General features: G+C 36.4%; 1 long non-coding RNA gene across 1 annotated transcript; it reads left to right on the top strand.

Moving 5' to 3' along the window:
- Positions 1–224: 224 nt before the first annotated feature.
- LOC139116320 (uncharacterized) lies at positions 225–9,030 on the top strand. The gene is made up of 3 exons (XR_011548283.1): positions 225–612; positions 5,057–5,170; positions 7,397–9,030. It is a non-coding gene; the product is annotated as an uncharacterized lncRNA (long non-coding RNA).
- Positions 9,031–10,427: the final 1,397 nt, after the last annotated feature.

The raw sequence follows: 10,427 nt of genomic DNA, 5'->3' as shown, positions 1-10,427 counted from the left end.
CAATGTGTACAATGATGTACCTTTATCTGGCGAAACACGAAAAATATGGTTCAGTTAGCAATATTTTTGTCTAACGAGAGCAAAAAAAAATAGCATTTTCTTCAAGATTGAGTAAAAAATGATAGTTATCATCAAATTCTTTGCAAAGTCCATTTCGTGAATACTTGAGCACTTAAGGAGTCATACTCAGAAGACGCCATTGTTACGATTGGCGTGGTGCCGCATCGCTTACATCTGTACATCGTACCATTCCTACCCCGTGATCGTGCCGTCAATAATCTTCAGTTGTCGATATTTTAGCTTCTACTGACATGTCCCGTCGGTTTTTAGGAATGTCTGCTAAAGAGTCTACCCTTGAATTCCTGGACCATCACTACGACTATGCGGTACGTTTGAATCTAGTGCCAGTGTGTCATCGACCGTGTCATGCAGTTACGACATGTCCGACAAGCAGCAAGCTTTATTCTCCGTTCAACCAGGACGAAACTCGCCAAAACGGAAGAGAGTACCTCTTTTCCGCACCAGCGATAGGTCGACACACACTTCAAGCCCTCGATCGTTGCTGAGACCTGCATCAGCTGGACGGCTCTTGTGTACAATATTATGTACCAGGTATGTATAGCTGCTGTCTTATTTTAAACCAGCCCAATTGTGTCTAAGAATAAGATACGTCTACTCCTTCTTGTATGAACGTGTTCAGCAATGTCTGTATCTGGCCAGACGTTAGATACTTTGCCATGATCTGGCAAAGTATCTAACGTTTGTTTGTTTTAAATCATCGATATTCCTGATAATTTCAATGAACATCGAATTTCCAGGTCACTTTATGCTAATGTGACTTTTAGTGGTTTGCACCCCGGGATGACTGTTGATTCATGTAAGGGACCGGACAAAAATTAAGGCCGAGGGGGGGTTTGGTTGGTGTTTTTAAAGGCCTGTGTTGGCACCTGATTGTCTCACCAGAAAATTTACACACCAGATTACAATTTCAATGGAAAACAACAGGCTATCAACCCTCCATAGTCCTCTTACATACTAGAACAAAGGCAATTCTAGGGATCAGCAAAAGTGCCTTTTTAAATCCATGGAAAATAATGCCCCTTCAAAAAGTGTTAGCAAGAAAATGATTCTCCCTCCCAAATTTTTGTATGACCTGTGAGTCACAGTCTGTATAAATGATATCTTAATTATTGACATATAAGTTCTCATTTGACTTTGAACTTTTAAAGAATACCTTTAACCAAATAGAAATAATCAGTAGAGTGAAAGTTGAATATCATATTTGTTGTTCACATCTGCTCTTTAACCATTATTCTCATAATGTACATTAATATCAATTGCCAAACATTAATAAGAGCACAGGTCTAGCTTGTGTTGTATTTAAGCAATAAAGCACACCCAGCGACGGTATACCACGAGATTTTGACCAGTTCACGGCATATATGCATGAGCGATAGCGAGTGCATATATGAAGTGAAATGGTCAAAATCAAGTGGTACACCGTCGCTTGGTGTGATTTATTGCTATTATATCATAACAGTATATTTAAATTCTGGCGTGGAATATCATTAATGGATTTTCCCTCAAGCTGAGAGCACACGTCTACAGATATATAGCGAGTTGTGTATTGAAAAATCATGGTTTCAACAGACTACAATGTATAGTGAATAAAAATTTTTGATGGAATCCAAAAATCAAATTTCTTGTACACAGATATATATTACCTCAAAATTTAAAGGGTACAAAAATCACATAAATTATCAAACCTGGTACATTGTATAGGGGAAAACTGTCAATATCTTGCCTAACAGATTCCAATGTATCATGATTTGATATTTTTTGGTGAAGCAATGTATTGGCCACATCTTGTTTTCAAATAGTTGCAATAGTTGCGCAAAATGATAACCCTGCCCCAAAGGTATGCATGACAATTCAAAAATGCTTTTTTTTTAAAATAGCGACCCACCAAAAAAAAAATTTTCCCCAGTAATTTCTGTTCAGTCCCCATGAAAAATAATTCTAGGAACACATGATTGATACGCTCTATTGTTTGTTTAACCTCTACTCAAAATGGCTGTGCATGAAGGTTAACAATAAGATTATGATGTGTTGCTATCCTTTCTTTTGAAATTGCAATAAGTGGAATATGTTTGTAGATTTTTGAATTCAATCCCACAAGTCTCCTAATTCTTGTCACTCAAATTTATGTATGTACTATGGCTCAATGACAGAAAAGAGCCCCTTGATATTTTTTTATCTTTTTTACTATAGAGGCATTATATCCGTGTTGTCAATTTATTTCCTCTGTCACAATAATAGCATTAATTTATAAGGTTATAAATAGTGCAAATTAACATGACATAGCATGTTTAATGCCCCACTAGCTGTAACTCGTGAAATTTGTTGACCTCAGAATATGTTCCCATTTTGTCGTGGTTTTCTCTGAATTCTACCCTCTGAAGGGATATTGGCTTTTACTGCATTAGGAAACATTCCTTTGAGAAACATTTATACAGTAAACTCAAATTTTAACAGCCATTTTGATTATCGCCCCTTTTCAAAAATTGGTAATATTAACAAGGAGAGAGAACATACAATGTCATAGTTGAAAACATTCACCTCTAGGGTGAACATTCAATCTAGGATGTCAAAACAGGGGGACAATCATAAATGTGGGCCTGTACTCCTGTCCCAAGGGGTCATTTAAGAAAATCAGGGGCGGCCATTGTCAATATACATGTAAAAACCTTGAATTTTCTGTGGAAAATACTATAGTCTATCAATATGTGACCTAAATAAAGTAATCGATATATCGAATTTTATTAAAACCCTTTTCCTGCCAGACAGTATCCCTTCCCCATCAGCCAAGTCAGTAAAAACCAGTATTGAGCCAAAACATGACATATTTTCACCCACTTGGCTTGGTCTGTTATAGCATCTTTAGTCCAAAAGAATCAAGTTTACAGTTTTCAACAGCTTTCAAATGTACAGTATTATGATAAAATATGAAATATGTTGTGTTTCATTAATTTTAACCATCTTGACCTGGTGATGAAATATGGACTTGGCAGGAAAAGGGTTAAACATACCAGTAACTTGTATGTATTAGGACATTTATGATCATTTGTTCTGACCAAAGGGTTTGCTCTTGAAAATCAGAAAATGATGCTGTTCAAAACGAGCATAACTGACCTGCATGGATGCTTTCCTTGCAGTGTTCAACGTTTGTATGGACTGTGACATTGTAGGCTTCAATTTGAGGGCATACCCATCATTTACATTCATGGGCAATGCCACATGCATACAGCTCCAATGCACTGTTGACTTTACATCAGTCCTTTCTACCCAACTTCCTTTGCACCACCTTATATCCACCAAAAATTTAATCAGCAGTGAGTTGTTGAAGTTATCCATGAAAATAAATATCAAAATCAGGCAATATGGAGACCTTTTCAGCCTCCACAAAGCATGCCGGGAGAAATGCCCAGATGATGACGTAAAGTTTTCGGGTTTTGGTGCATTGACTAGAAGGTCTGATCTAGGGAGTCTCATAAACAGTTAAGATATTATGCCTGCCTGTAAGTTACAGATGTACCAATAATCGTGCATGAGATTTCGATAAGGCATTCTGCATGATTCGAAACCTGAATTGAAAACACCTCCTCTAAAAATTGTTGCTGGTAAAGATTGGCACGGCATGAGTTTTCAAAATTATAAGTACAGTGCATGTTTTTATGTATGCAAAGACCGTTTCCAAGAATTTTTCCCGACATTTTTCCCAATGACTGGTTAAGAGGTTGTTGGCTTTTAGATTTTGACCATTCTCAATTATTTTCCCAAGACTGCACAATTGACAGCAGAAAACGGCTACTCGGATTTGCGATCCCTTCCTACAAAATGTACCTCCATTGCAGTTTCTAATTACCGGTAACTCACGATTCGAGTTCAAAGGGGGTTGTGAGAACAGGAAAATTGTAGTGTGTAGTTTATGACTCTAAGTTGAAAGGATAAATTTAAATTTCATATAGTGCCCCTAGAACATGAAAGTGTGTTTGAAGTTTAATTTAGTGCCCCTGAGAACATGAAAGTGTGTATGCACAACTATTGTTTGTTAGATGAGGGACACTCCATTTAGAGTCGACAGATGAGCCGTTTCTGGTCGTCTGCTTTGTCTCTCCCTCCCCCCACCCCTTGGGGAATGGTTCTTTGAATTATCTCGTCATCCGCCCATTCTTTTTCTATATGTTACTAAAAAATTAGCACTTTGAATTATTTTTCGATAACCATTTTTGTTATAAAAAGATTTATCCATATTTTAAAACCAGCGTTGCAATGGCTAAATATGCAGAGTAATTACGTCATGCAATTCTCTTCGGGCATTCAGGGTTTTATCAAGGGTTTTTGCTCGTATGTACGGTGATTGGATTTAATGTTAGGGCAAATATTTAATCACATTGCAATCTCTTTCTTGGCCAAAGTTGCATGTACAGTCCCAGTGGGTAGTTAATAAAAAGTGTATACATCACCAAAATCAGTACATTCCCACAAACTTATTTCGTATGAATGTAAAATAAAAAAAACAATGCTGGAAGATACAGCTAGTGGGGGCTTTAAGTTAACATGAGATTAATTCTAATCTTACCTAAACATGATATGTAATTTTATTTTGCATCATTTAATTTTTAACTTTCTAAATTATTTCTATTTCTGCTGAAAATGAAGTGTGGTGTTATTTTCAACATGCACATTTTGGATATTTATATAACCATCGATGTAAAAAGAGTCAATTTTTCATCAATGGTCTGACAGTCTACCAGCTCTGAGATACTGCAGGAATGCATAGTGCAGTGTGAATCCAATTATGTTGAGCCTTTTTAGGCCATGAAAATGCTTGATATATTTCTGATTCAAATATGTGTCGATGGACTGTCAGATTAATATGGTTATTCATCGTCATTATTGTGGCTTGAAATGTGATTCATCATCTGTGTTTGAAATAATTTGATTTTTCTCGGTAGGATTTTTAACTTTTTTTTTATTTTCTTGGAAGTTGCAGGTCCCCTGGAAGTACATGTATTTATTAGGCGTTGAACAAATAGGGAAAGTGTAGTGCCCAAAGGAATGACAGTCACACAAAAAGGCATGCCAACAACTGGGAACAATATGAGAGGTATGTACTACAAAGTCTGCACTGATAAGTTTTTAGTCTAAAGTAGTAAACTTTAAAGGGCAAGTTAACCCAATTACCAGTGTTGGTGAATTATAGTACCGGTACATGAACATGGTTATGCAGAACCATCACGACACAAGTACGACAATTTTACTTAGCTGAACTTTGATGTTTGGTTATATTTGACGGGCACCTAACAGCCATAAGCAACAAAATCTGCCTTTATAATCTTTTTTTGAAGATACAGATGTAATCGATAGTGATGTAGCTTAGCCCATGTCAAATTTTGAAATCACAGTGAAATATGTAAACCCTGGAAATTATTATAGAAAAGCATAGTGTTGAAACAACTTCAGGGGCTCTTACATGTACATGAGTATCAAACACAAATGTACATGACATACAATAATTGCATAGTCAAACCAAGGAAACGTTCCTTTTTATACTGTCTCCTGACACTGGCCAAAATACTATTGAATGAATCCATGAAGTGTGTTTTATGAACCTTGTCTGGGAAACAAAACTTTGAAACAATATCACAAGACAAACTGAGGTTGCAGAGTATGTTACAAAATGTGTAATGAAAGATGAAACAATCCTCTGTTCTGATAACATGTTCCAGATTACATGACTTGCTCAAAAACCATAATTTTATCTTTGACTACAATTGAACGAAACTATTTTCGGAACGACATACAGTGTGCAAGAAAACCATTGCTTTTTTCAAAAAGTGTAGCATAATATATATGTTTTCATAATTGTACTGTCCCAAATACACAAACATGACCCCCAACAGATCACTAGCATGTGATTTCAAAACATTTAACAAATTCACTGCTCTCCCCTGTAATGAATCTAGCAAGCATGTTATTGTTATTCAATCACCATAATTCAAATGCCATAATCCAGCGGGGACTACATGTATGTCATCACCAATGACTTCTAGATCAAGTACTGAGAGATTAACTCTTAATCCATACTATTACTGGCACCCATACGCAGTCACTTCAATCTTTGATTTGGGTGATTCCGCAGCGTGACATGCCCTCTTTTTGTTCAATATATGTAAATGTTACAAGGCACTGTAGATCAAAGCTGCATGATACAAAAATATTTCTACCTCAATATTCCATCCTAATTTGACAGATTTAATATTCTAACGTATATGTTTTACTGTATTAGTTCTCGACCAACGTAAAAAAACTTGGTCCATTTGCTGAAGCATTAATTGATGATATGTTTCGCAAAATAATAGTGGAAGCATGACCATGCATACACCATGTGTCTTGGAGATACATTGATGTTAGTCTCTCCTTACAAAAACAGGAATATTTAGTCAATGAAATAGTCAATGAATCAGTGAAAAAAACGTTTTTATCTTCATATTTGTATATTATGGCATAAACTTATCAGATTGATGTGCAACAGTACATAGATGACCAGTTTATTCATCAAGGGAGCATTCAGTTATTACAGCCAGCACAATTTGAACGGTGTGGGGTTCACCTTAAATTTGAAAAGTGCAAAGGGGGTCATGTATTTTTCCAACACCATTGGGGTCCCTTAATTTTGCTAAGTATTTGTCCTGTTAAAAAAGCAGTTTAAGTGTTCAAAAACTTTTCTTGGAGATAAAATGATTCTCTGCATTATTTCTCTCTCGGTAGTCATTTAACTGTAAATCTGAACAAAAGTATAATTATCTGTCACATAAACATCTTGCCTTGGCAACTCTGAGGCTTGTCTTATTGTAAATCGAGCTCACTGAGGGCAATGAACAATTTCTATTACTGACATATTAGAGATATAGCAAGTTTAGTCAGGGAAAATATTTAACAGTGACCTGTTGACCACTAGTACTATGAAAAGTGAAATAAGTTTAGTTGAAATTCCAATATCATGACTGTTGTCCACATCTGAACTTTCAAACACCCTATTTGAATCAAGTACATTTGTATCAATTGTCAAACACCTCAGAAAGCACAGAATGTGTTTGTTAAGCATTGTAAAAAAATTATTCACATAGACTCCAATATATAGTGAAGCAACATTTCAGTGAAATTCAGAAATCAAATTTCTTGCATACATATCAACTTTTAACAATTGTAGTCTAATGAAGTACTTTCAAATGAATTATCAAAGGTCTATAAATACACAGATTTAAACAAAAACAAACTAAATGGATAATTTACAATTCTAATGATTTATTCTGTGTATCGTTATTTACAGAAATTGAAGGACATAAACGGGGCTATCCAAGGACTAGCATGAAGATGAACACATTTGATAGTTGTGTGTGTTTCTTCTGAGGACAGCGAGCAGGACAGAAGTTGCAAGGGTGGTGCCTTTATTCAGAGACACTTGCCATGGGATAGAGAAAGATGTGAAACTGCGTACAGTATGGAAAAACACTTGCATCAAAGGAAATGCATATTGAGGCTACCTTGTATTGAGGGCGTGGCCTCAATCAGACCAGAGCGTGAGGATGAGGATGGTGGGCCATGAGCCGTTATACAGACAAATGACAATATCAACAGCGCTGACAACTCATTACAGGACAATGTTTAATGTATAAGCATATGTTTTTGCATTTTCTTGATTCTGCTAAAAGCTCAATGATGCATTTTTTGTTTTGAACAAAGACCACTCAACTTTTGAATTTTACCGTACCCGTCCGATTATAAGCCCCCCGGTTCGGCAACACTTAACAGCAGTAAAACTAGGGGAGGGGCTTATACTCGAGCAACTGCATGTTATCTGCCATGGACGCTTAATTTATGCTAATTTTATGCACGATTTTTTTCAACACCACTCGATCTTTCTATCGCTTTCAAAATCTACTTACACATCCACAGAAATTGATTGTACAATCTCTGAATAGAGAAGTGACATTTTGGTGAAATTTCAGTGTCGAAAAAACCCCAAACTTGAAACAAAGACGTCATGTATGCTGCTGATCAACAGTAATGTGAACAGGCATGCATTGCCTACACGGAAAGGCAACTCAATATTCCAGTATGAAACTGTCTATATCTTGCGAAAACAACAACATAGCAGTGAAAATTGTAATAGTCACCAGGAAAAGTCTTCACAAATGAAAGGATAATTGCTTCAAACAATAGAAACTGCATGTTTTGAGCATAAAAACATCATGGCCCTGAATGAAAATAAACAATGGCGGACGTGAGTGAGACTATTCTATTTAGGCGATGGGGGTGAGCAGGGTCAAAGAATCAAGATAGTACTGGGAAAACGTGTAATTTTTCTTAAGATGCTGTCAAGGGAACTCCAGTTTCCCATTGTTTTAACATCTTTTAATAGTTTCTTTATTATCTTAAAGTAATTTTACCAAGTTAACTGACCAAACATACTCTCCTAACCTTTCTGTATTTGAGTTACACTAGGGTAGGGGCTTATACAGGGATGTAATGCATTTTCTAAAATCCTCTGAAATCAGTAGGGGGGCTTATACTCGAGTAGGGGCTTATACTCAGACGAGTATGGTATTGACTAGATACAGGCTATTATTACACCGACGAATCATAAACAGTGATTATTTGTATAATTGTATTTTTGGGCAATTTTTTCTATTCTTGGTCAAGAAATCTTCTCTGAGACCACAACTCCAATTGATTTGAAAGTTGGTGTGGAGGTTTTTAGGGTACAGCTCAGTAAGACTGTTTCAAATTGTGGTGAAGTTTGCATAATTGTATTTTTGGCAAGATTTTTACCATTGTCTTTTGCCAAGTCTTTTTTTTAAATCGCTGCTACAATTGTGCAGACGTTCAATGAATGACTTGAAATATTGGTTTCAAAAAGTCTGGTTTTATTATTGTATGTGAATTTTTTTCAGAAACCACCGCTTTTGTTTAACACGTGTCAATTATTGTAAATATTTCATTGGTACAGTATTGTTCAGTGAATAAAAAAGACATTATTTTTTTAATTGCATAACAGTTGTATGAACTTAAATTGTTGATGTGTGTAGTGTAATCTAAATTTACTATAACCCAAACGGGATTCGAACCCCCACACACTCACGGCAACATCGCCTAGCTGATAGGCCTCACACAAAACCAGTCGGCCACTGCTTCCAACCCTAAAAAGAGTTGGTCACAGTAACCGACTTAGATGTTGCAATTCTGTGCGCGACCGAACAACACGGTGTGCGTGGAGCAGACGACACACAGACACAGTACACACACACATAGTACACACATATAGTGATCGGAAAAGCACGAAGCTTTTTACTGAGCTATCAGACAGACTCGGGGACAGTAAATATCCACCAGCAATACTGTCCACTCAGGTTAAAGAAATCTAAATTTACTATAACCCAAACGGAATTCGAACCCCCACACACTGACGGCAACATCGCCTAGCTGATAGGCCTCACACAAAACCAGTCGGCCACTGCTTCCAACCCTAAAAAGAGTTGGTCACAGTAACCGCCTTAGATGTTGCAATTCTGTGCGCGACCGAACAACACGTATGTGAGTATGAGTAAAATGAAAGAATACTAGTATATCATGAGAATACCGGTAATATATTTTAATCAATAATGGTAGATATTGTGCATACCATCCTATGGCAATATGCCTGCACATAATTCTGTAAACACAAAATGGAAGAATGCAGAAAAGATATTAAATATCCGCGCTGTACATTGTGTATCAACTTGGTCCTGTTTGTTTCCCCATAATAGAACTAACTGCCCCATATCTATTTTCTAAGCATGTCCATGCATCATTACCAGTGTAATTGTTGATAATTGCACTGAAGTAAGGCCTTTTGAAATGGATCTGTCAAAAATAACATAAAGGATACAGAGGCCATGTTTAGAAGCAGAATACAAGGTCATTTTGGTATGCAATTATGAAAATAAATTATGAAACAGTACAAAATGTGCAAAAGGTACAGGTTACTGTTTCAAGTAAATACCGATTCATGAGAAATTCAAAAAATTAAAAGGAATGACAGCAGAGCAGTGATATTTTATGCGATTTCACGCAAGGTACCATGGGAAAATTTAAGGCAAGAGGGTGGATTCCCATGATCACTAATTTCACGCAGAATCCATTGAAATCCTGCAAGGATTATTCAGGAGACTGTCTTATGGAATCCATTAAAATGCTGTAATGGATTCTGCTGTGGATTCTAAAGTGTTCCGTATATAGAAGAATCCATAATTGGATACCTTAGGATTCCCTGAGTACCCACAATGGATATCTCTGGATTCCCTTGGATTCTGATTGAATCC

The sequence above is a fragment of the Ptychodera flava genome, chromosome 17, assembly GCF_041260155.1.
Source record: "Ptychodera flava strain L36383 chromosome 17, AS_Pfla_20210202, whole genome shotgun sequence".
Classification (NCBI taxonomy): Eukaryota; Metazoa; Hemichordata; class Enteropneusta; family Ptychoderidae; genus Ptychodera; species Ptychodera flava.
Note: the sequence above shows the minus strand (reverse complement) of the source record. Positions and strands in the feature narration are given on the sequence as shown.